Here is a 10,914-nt window from a genome sequence, read left to right on the forward strand (position 1 = left end):
TATTTTTTTTCTTTTTTACTTACACGACGTGGACTGTTTATGAAAATATTAATGCACACATGCTCACGTCTCAGTTTATTTCTCTTTCTTACTGGGAAATTTATATATATATATATATATATATATATATATATATATATATATATATATATATATATATATATATATATATATATATACTTTTAATTTTATTTGTACTAATCTTTATCTTTGAAATTTGATTATAAAATATATTTTCTTTTCACAGAAATTCTACAATAAATTCTAGGAAACTCTACCTCTTCCAAAACGGATTATGAATATTCGACATCTTTCCTCCAATTTTTTTTACCAACAATTGTTTAGAATTTAATAATATCTATTTATTGATTATAATAATTTATTTGTAATGTTTGTTTCAAATAATTGGTTGAAAATTTATCATTATTCGCATTGATTTTTCTGACTATTTTCATCAATTCTGATATTGGTTTTTCTACTTCACTTCGGCCGATAGTCACTCCAGCCTTCTTCCTGTATTCTTTTCACTCATTTTGGTTGTCTACTACTATTTATCTCATGAATGTGTATCCACAATTTAAAAAGAGCCAATCGAATTAAAATACGTAAGGTACAACAACATACTCAAATAAAGAACAACATATTTTTATATGGGGAAAACGTTGCTTTAAATAAGCAATGCGTTTGAAGAAGACCGGAGGACACTTCGACCGAAATAGTAAAAATATTAAAGTTGATGACGACAATAGGATGAAAGATTACAATGTAATTAGTTTTCATAGTTTTAGCTTCAATAAATAAAAATGATTTTATCAAATCTACAGTTGTCTGTTTTTTATATTTTTTTATGTGTGAATTGTTGTACGAATATATAAATGGCGACTGCCTATTCAATTTCAAGTAAAACCACTCTTAGCGTCATGATGTGATATTAATGTAAATCATCCTAATGAAAAACATGGACATGACTTTCTAGATCTGCTAAACTAACGTTTACAGACTATACTACGAAAGTGGTAGGTATTGTGATGATCTGAAAGTATGATATAATTAAAGCCATCTCTTGATTTTACATTTGTTGGTGATTCAACAAACCGAAATGTGGCACAGCAAACTGCTTGTGTTGCGTTGTTGAGTGTATATATAATTGTCTAGCTTGCACTTTTCAAATGCTTACTTAAATCATATATACATCTGACTATTATTTTGTCGTTTTTCTCAAAATAAACACATCAATCAACATTCTTGGGAATGTAAATATTTAGATATTTCATTCTTTTTTCCCATTTTGCATTCTTTTGTCGTTTTTCTCAAAATAAACAAAGAGAATTTATCAACATACAAATTTTATTTACAATTAAGCTTTTGTCTATCTACAAAGGGAGAGACGTTAGTTGTAGAGAGTTGGTTTGTGTGTGGCACGATGACAAAGAGATATTAATCACGCTCGACCGCTGTCAGTCTTTTCTCTTCTCTCTCTTTTGTTGTTTATGTTATCTGTCTTTTATGGACATCAATCAACGTTCTTGGGAATGTAAATATTTAAATATTTCATTCTTTTCCCCATTTTGCATTGCACAATTCATAACTCATGGCCTGGAATGTAAACACTTCTTTGTTTTCGTGATAATTACAATTCAGGTAATTTTTATGGAACACAAAATTGTAGATCAAGTCCATCTGGAAGGTACGTGTGCGCACGCTTCCGCTTTCCTCGGCGTCACCACGTCTCCATAAGCAACACTGATAATGCTAACTGTTCCATATTTCCTTACGGTGGTGGTGGTCTCACATGACGTCTCTTTTTCATTGTTTTTTTCAGCTGCTGATATTTCATGTTATTCTTTTCAAATACTTATTTCAAAAACATTTTTCCTCCACCTGGGGTTGTGTACAGCAACCCTCTTTCATCTAAAACATAAATTCCAAAGTATTTCAATTTTTTTTTTTTTTTTTTGAGAAAAAACTTTGAATCGTATAAGTTGTGTGTACTGTGGGTGAGTATTCCCTATAAATTACCTGCTTTGCTAAGCTGAACATGATGATCAAATCAATGGAGTCTGTGTTTACTTATATGAGACTCATTCCTTTGAACAACAGCTTTCTCCGACAGTATCGTTTCAGGGATAAAGCTATCTCAATACATGTTAAGCAAGTTCTTAAAGCAATTCTGCTGGAAACGCTCTAGCAGACAAATATGAGCTCTATAAATTCATACAACACAGGTGTGATACATAGGGATCTTAGTTTCTGGCTTGATATCATGTGCTTCTAACTATCGCTTTCCCAAATAATTAAAAGACATCAGCTTGTTCCATAAGTCAGCATCCAACAACCCGTTGCTCGTAAAAACATGATCAATATAAATACATCCATTACACAGTGTCTGTGATCTAAAAATAATCACGGTTCTTGATTCTGGTTGTCAGGGAAAAACATAACCTTTGTCTTTCCCAGTCTTATTGTGAGACTCATGTTTTAACACTACCATGCAAAACGATTCATGATTTCCTGTACATTAGTCTAAATAGAGTAAATCTCGAACAGCAGTGGAATGTGTTCTTAACAAAGTCATGAAACGCTGTAGGTTGTACAAGCGATCCGATCTGCGAAATCGAAGACACACAACTTTGTCGTAGTTATTCAAATTAATAGCAGAATTTAGCAAAATAGATGGAAAAGAAAATATGTGCAGGTATAAAAAAGGCTCCGTTCAGTCTTGATAGACTACAGATACCTACTGAAGAGTGCCTGCATATGATATTTTTGAAGCCAGAGTTGTGCAATTTCAAACCACACCCCTCATGGGTCGGCATTGTTTTATTGTCAGTCGTGAATAGAAATTGCGGTAAGAACACCCCTCTGAGGCAAGCAACTTATCATATATGTACTGACTATTGGCATATTAGTCAATTCATTAGTTTAATGCGTTGTCCATAAACTAAGTAGCTTGTTTGGCTCTCTAATCGACTCTGTACCATCCTCGGGTTTTAATGGATTTACACGGTTAGGCTAGAATTATAGATTGTCTTCATTAGGTCACACATTGCTTAACTGTCCTTAACATCAGCGACATGCTAAATATTACGAGCGTTCCGTCGCCAGTATTCATTCTTAATCTGTTGTCTTTATTTCTGATTCAACATTTAATTTGAATTCTCTTTTTTTATTGCGGTTGTGTAATTTCAGCATTATTGACGTCAAAATATTTTTGATGATTTGTCTTTGTTAACCAAAGACCATCTGCTGTTTCCTAAAACTTAAAACACTCTCACGCACCATCAAACGATATCTGGTCAAGCCTATTCTGTAGGTCTAGAACAATTTTATCGTTTTTCAGCTTTGCAACATTATTTCACGGGAGTATTTCAAAATACAAGTAGTGCCAAATGTTAAGTTAGAACAAGAACAAAATGGCTGACATCATATGGACGCCAGTGGAGTTGCTATAACGGCTCAAATATAAAAATAAACAAAATATTGGTAGAAACTCACCCAATAAAAGTTACGCTGAGATAATTGCCGGTGATTTTACCAGCCAACATGTTCTGTACGGTCACGTGAAAAACCGGAAGTAAACAAAAGCAGGAATACGATTGCAATATATAACGTATGCTTGACCATCTGAAGGTCACAAAGAGCATGAAGAAACTGGCAGGTAACGTATAAATGGATAAAATCATGTTCACCAAGTGCCTTTATCTACTCTAGATTGGTTAGATTCGTGCTCTTTATCCGTTTATATACTTCCTGAATATGTTATTGTATGACACATTGGCTATTATAAACAGTAGTAATGACATAGATAATTTCTCGGTTGTTTTATACAACTTTTTATCATTTAATTATCAATTACTAGCAGAGATCTTGTAGTCTTCCGTTTAGCCGATATATGCTACGGCCATTTACTTTTTCTATCTATTACCATATTAAAGGACTTTTTACAGAACATCATATACTCCTCTTGTCTTTGCCTTCTCTAGGAGTAATCCACCGTTATAAAGGAAATATTGTATCTGTACGCTCAAAGTAAGTATGTCTCTTCTTTTTAAAAACAATAATAGCGGCATGGGAGTAACGTTGAAAGATGTGCACAGAATTTTCCGCACTCCATCCTCGTGAGAATTCGTCATGGAATCAATTTTGCTGAGTGTTTTTATATATACACATGGTACTAGATTTACTAATCAGTTAATCAGATTCTTTGTTATTAGCACACCAATTTATCGTAGCCAATGAGCGCGCATTTATAATACAAGTGTAATTTGATCTCTCCTTCACCATGGAATCGATGTTGTTACGTGTTTTAAACACGTAGCATTATCGATTCAATGCAATATCCTGACGAATCATCACAAGGATGAAATGCGTTAAATTATGTGTAGCTGAATTGCCATATATGCTTTCTTATGTACTGATCACTATCGAAGTATAAAATAATATGTAAATGAAAAAACATTCAGAATAAATTTACGATAATTTTGAACACAAATAAATGAGAAACTCTATCCCCGCCAAAAAAAGACAAAGAAGCAGGTGAGTAAGATGACAAATTATCCTTCCCTGATACATGCGGACCCATTATCAATTATAAATGGACGTGCGAATAATAATGAATTTGATGGACTGACTTTCAAATCCAGTTGCAAATCCAAATTCAGTAGCAAATCTAAATATATATACAAACACGTCGCAAAATCGATTTTATGTAATAGTCTGGCGAATCCTTACGGAGATGAAACGTGAATAATTTTGTACAGTTTAATTGTCATATATATATTTCTAAAACCTACTACTAAGCTCTACCGAACGCTGTTGCAGTATATATATATATATATATATATATATATATATATATATATATATATATATATATATGTATTTTCAGCTTTATATATATATGTATATATATATACATATATAAGGAATGAAAAAATACCAGCGGTGGTTGACGTTATGTTTTAAGAAAAATAGAAAAACCAAATGAAATTATTAAAAAATCAACGTTTCGTCCTTATTTCAGAGGACATCTTCAGGATAATTGAAATAAAAATGTAAGAAAAGAAAAAGTCATAGATCGTGCGAAAAAGACAGTTTTTGAATCCTACCCATGTCGGGAAGGACAAAACGTTGATTTTTTAATAATTTCATTCGGTTTTTCTATTTTTCTTAAAATATATATATATATATATATATATATATATATATATATATATATATATTTGTATATTTTGGCAGCAAGTAATTATTCAAGCACGTCTGACGTACTTGAATAATGCCTAGCTGGCAGTATATATATATATATATATATATATATATATATATATATATATATATATATATCTTCGACTTTCTTCAAATAACCTTTGTCGAACTCGAAAATCTTTCTGTAAAGCTCGGGAATCTTTCCGTCAAATTCGTGAATCGACAGGGAATTATGAATGGAACCCTTTAAATAATCCAAGGAGGTATCACACTCTACTTCTGTAGCGATATGGCTGGGTAGAAGTCTTAAGTAATTCGCAATTGTATTTTACGTGTTACTCGCAGTGAAGATTGAACTTTCAACCTCTAGAAGGCTGTTACTTTACAAATTAATTTTACTAGGTACTTTATACACTACGCCACGGGTCTTATTAAAGAAAAAAACATTCCGTAAAACCATGTGTCAAATATTACAAAAAGAGAATTACTTATCACGGATCATATCACAAGAAACACTGATAATGTTAACTCTTCCATATTTCCTTACAGTGCTGGAGGTTTCACATGTCGCCCCTTTTTCATTGTTATCTTCAGCTGCTGATATTTCATGTTATTCTTTTCAAAAACTTAATTTTAAAAATCTTTTTCCTCCACCTGGAGTTGTCTACCGCAACCCTCTTTCATCTAAAACATCAATTCCAAAATATTTCAATTTTTTTTGAGAAAAACTTTGAATCGTATAAGTTGTGTGTGCTGTGGGTGAGTATTCCCAATTTGTTCCTTATAAATCACCTGCTTTGCTAAGATGAACATGATGATCAACTCAATGGAGTCTGTGTTTACTGATATGAGACTCACCCCTTGGAACAACAGCTTGCTCCAAAAACATGGTGTCAGGGGTAAAGCTATCTCAATACATCTTAAGCAAGTTCTTAAAGCAATTCTGATAGAAACGCTCTAGCAGACAAACATGAGCTCTATAGATTCATACAACGCAGGTCTCATACAGAGGGATATTAGTTTCTTGCTTGGATATCACGTGCTTCTAACTATCGCTTTTCGAAATGATTAAAAGACATCAACTTGTTCCATAAGTCTACTTACTCAGCATCCAACAACCCGTTACTCGTAAAAACATGATCAATATAAATACATCCATTACACAGTGTCTGTGATCTACAAATAATCACGGTTCTTGATTCTGGTTGTCAGGGAAAAACATAACCTTTGTCTTTCCCAGTCTTATTATGAGACTCATGTTTTAACACTACCATGCAAAACGATTCATGATTTCCTGTACATTAGTCTAAATAGAGTAAATCTCGAGCAGCAGTGGAATGTGTTCTTAACAAAGTCATGAAACGCTGTAGGTTGTACAAGCGATCCGATGAGCGAAATCGAAAATACACAACTTTGTCGTAGTTATTCAAATTAATAGCAGAATTTAGCAAAATAGATGGAAAAGAAAATATGTGCAGGTATAAAAAAAAAAAATCACTTCAAATCCAGAAATGCCAATCCGCATTTAAATTCGTGTTTTTTTTTTTATTCCGGTGGTGTAATTTCAGCATTATTGCATTCGAAACAGTTTTGATGATTTCTCATTGTTAGCCCAAGGCCATTTGCTGTTTCCTAAAACTTAAAACACTCCCACGCACCATCAAACGATATCTGGTCAAGCCTATTCTGTAGGTCTAGAACAGTTTTATCGTTTTTCAGCTTTGCAATATTATTTCACGGGAGTATTTCAAAATACAAGTAGTGCCGAGTGTTAAGTTAGAACAAGAACAAAATGGCTGATATCAGATGGACATCGATGGAGTTATAGTTATAAAATAAAAATAAACAAAATACTGGTAGAAACTCACCTAATAAAAGTTACGCTGAAATAATTGCCGGTGATTTTTACCAGCCAATACCTTCCGTACGGTCACGTGGAAAACACGAAATAAACAAAAGTAGGAATATGATTGCAATATATAACGTATGCTTGACCATATGACGGCCACAAAGAGCGGGAAGAAACTGGCTGGTAACGTATAAGTGGATAAAATCATGTTCACCAAGTGCCTTTATCTACTCTAGATTGGTTAGTTTCGTGCTCTCACTGCTTCAAGTTTCCCCCTTTTTAATATCTAGTCGTGCACCATATTTCATTAAATCTTATTCAAATATGTATGCTGAAGTCTCTCACTGCGCTATCAGCTTTTCTTTTTTGCAACCAGCTTCAACTCGTACATAAGGCGCTTTATTCTTTTTGTCTGTGAACCTTTATCCGTTTATATACTTCCTGAATATGTTCTTGTATTACGCAATGGCTATTATCAACAGTAGCTACGACGTAGAATCTCTCAGTCAGCTGTTATCATCTATGTCTCAGTTTCAATTTCCATATTCGCATTGCTTACTCTAAAACATTGATAATTTCTCGGTTATTTTATACATTCTTTATCATTTAATTATTAATTACTAGGAGAGATCAAGTCGTAGTCTTCCTTTTAGCCGATACATGCTACGGCTATTTACTTTTTTCTATCTTTAAATCATAGTAAAGAAAGTTTTATAGAACGCAATATACCCCTCTTGTCTTGGCGTTCTCTGGGAGTAATCGCGGTTATAAAGTAAATATAGATGTACGCTCAAAGTCAGTATGTCACTTCTTTTTAAACCCGATAATAGCAGCATGGGAGTAACGTTGAAAGATATGTACAGAATTTTCCGCACTCCATCCTTGTGAGAATTCGTCATGCTACTGCATAGAATCAACATTGCTACGTGTTTTTATATATACACGTGTTACTAGATTTGCTAATCAGCCAATCAGATTCTTTGTTATTCACACCCCCATTTATTGTACCTATTTACAATGCCTCCCCACGGGGCAGAGTTAGACACCAGGGCCGTTTTTTAACGTGGAGAAAAGGTACAAAAATAAAAATTGTCTCAGTTGTGAAGGATTTCTCCTCCAATGAAAGAGAACGAGAAATGGAAGTGCCGCATCTGAAGAAAGATACTACACTTTGATCTTGGCCAAAAGGCCAGGTATTTATGTGCTTCCCACCGAGAAAATTAGGCACAAGGCCGATTTTTAATGTGAGGAGTGAAGGGGAAATGGGGACCAACTCCCCAGGGAGTAGAGGAGCTGGATAGTGACAATTGGTATGAAGGGTTGCCCCTACATTGACCAAGGTTTTATCAGTGGGGTCGCCCCTATATAGGGTCTTTGCTTGCAGTATACAACACTGAACAAAAAACTTAGGCACATGGCCAACTCAAAAGGGGGGGGTATCGTTGGTCATCCTTGTCACTCCAGAACTAAACAAAATCAAAAGTTTCTCCCAGCTAGTATCTTTCACCATAATACCGCATTCACCCTTTCATACTGGGGGACATCCTACTTAACTCCCAATTTTTAAAACATTTTTTATTGACATGTAAAAACAAAAAAAAAAGATAACAATAAAAATGGTACAATAATTAATTTGTGTCGAGGGCGGGAGGGGGGACTACACTTTGGTCTTGGCCCGAAGGCCAAAGCCCCATTTATTGTAGCAAATGAGCGCGCATTTATAATGGAATAGTAATTTGACGTCTCATTCTCCATAGATTCAACATTGTTACGTGATTTAAGCATATAGCAACATCGATTCCATGCAATACCCTGACGAATCCTAACGAAGATGAAACGCGTTAAATTCTGTGTAGCGTAATTGCCATATATGTTTTCTTAACTTACTACATAGCTCTACTTCCGTATCGAGCACTGTCGACGTATAAATATAATGTAAGTGAAAAACATTCAGATTTAAAATACGAAAGTTCTAAACACAAAGAAATTAGAAAATCTATCCCCGCCAAAAAGAACAAAGAAGCAGGTGAGTTCGACGACAAATTAACCTTGCCTCATACATGCGGACCCATTATATATATATATATATATATATATATATATATATATATATATATATATATATATATATATATAGTAATTTATAAAATGTATATGGCGATTAAGCTACACTGAATATTCCGCGTTTCATCCACTCTAGGATTCTTCAGTCTTATGCGCATAAGCCTGAAGAATCCTAGAGTGGATGAAACGCGGAATATTCAGTGTAGCTTAATCGCCATATATATTTTATAAATTACTAACTAGCTCTACCTACGTATTGAGCACTGTTGAAGTAAATACTTAAAGTTTACGCATAAATTTATACTTTCGTATATTAATTTATGTGAGTAAATGAAGTAGTTTTATATATATATATATATATATATATATATATATATATATATATACTAGCATAGATAAACCCCATAATTTATTATACCATACCTGTTCACACTGAAACACTTATCACAATATTCTGTGGATCTATATTAAAAAACCTTGTTAAACTTTGTGACATATTTCCTTTCTATGGAGATCAGGCGCGAACGAACATCCCATGATTTTATTATACCATATTTCTTCAAACTGAAACATAATTATCAAAGTATACTTACGCAGATAGATATGAAAAGTCTTTTTTTAAAGTCTGTGCCTATTTCCATTCTATGGAGGCCAAGCGCCAACGCAGACCCCACAATTTTATTATACCATCCCTATTTAAGTTAAAGCATACTTATCAAAGTATTATTATGTACATCCATATCAAAAACACTTGTAAACGTTATTTTTTTCCATACTTTGTGGACCAGGCGCGTATGCAGACCCCACAATTTTAATGAATCATCATTATGCCAGATCAAACATACCATTCCTGTGTCTCGATACATCTTCTATCATTCTATGTGATCAGTTTTAATAGTCAACCATACAGGAGCCTATTCGTGACCAGACACACACAGACGTTCAACTTTATATTATACTAGCAGAAGTACCCGTAGTTGACTAGGTTCAAAAACAACCTACAGAAAATGGACTGTGATTGATGAAAGTATGATAAGTTATGAAAAGGATGTGGTTGTAACGAGATAGGTTTTGATACTCAAAAATTTTACACTAAGCAAAATATGATGAAAGTAAAGATAATTTTCGCAAAAATATATTTTTTATATCAACTTTGTTTCCATTCGTAGCCAAGAGTGACCAACAAAATGATGTTTCCTTACAAAGAGAAAATGGTATGTATATAATAATATAAATATACAAGAAATAGATGTTACCATAGTCATTAAAGGTTACTTTTATGGTAGAAAAGTTCATTGGTTTGTATTTTTAAGTAGTTTGTAAAAAAATTTTTTTTAATTCACGAACCGGTTTTAAAAAAATCAAAATGGCTGCGACTTTGAAATGGAGAGCCCCATTTTCAATTTGAAGGAGGGGCACCTGAACATTCTGTGTTAACAATTTCAGAGAGTTCCGTCAACGTAAGGAATATTTGTAAACATATTTTAATGTTTTCCGTTATTTTGTGCTTGAGGAATAATCGATTATGGCATGTGTAGTTTATATAAAAATTCATTTAAGTAGTTATCGCCTCAAATTTCGTTTTAATTTCGGTTCGCTGAAATTATTCAAGTAAAGTGCATTAAAAACTATTTCAAAACAAAAAAAAAACATAAACTGAACTTTTATTGACTGTAGTAACATTTATTTCTTGTATATTTATTTTTTCGGGTAGTCGTTTGTTGGATTTTCTACTAAACATCCTTACTAAATAATATCGACGAAATATCGAAAAACAAAGAAACCAAAATAGTTTT

Source organism: Euprymna scolopes, chromosome 13, assembly GCF_053919585.1.
Source record: "Euprymna scolopes isolate OS-2025 chromosome 13, ASM5391958v1, whole genome shotgun sequence".
Taxonomy (NCBI): domain Eukaryota; kingdom Metazoa; phylum Mollusca; class Cephalopoda; order Sepiida; family Sepiolidae; genus Euprymna; species Euprymna scolopes.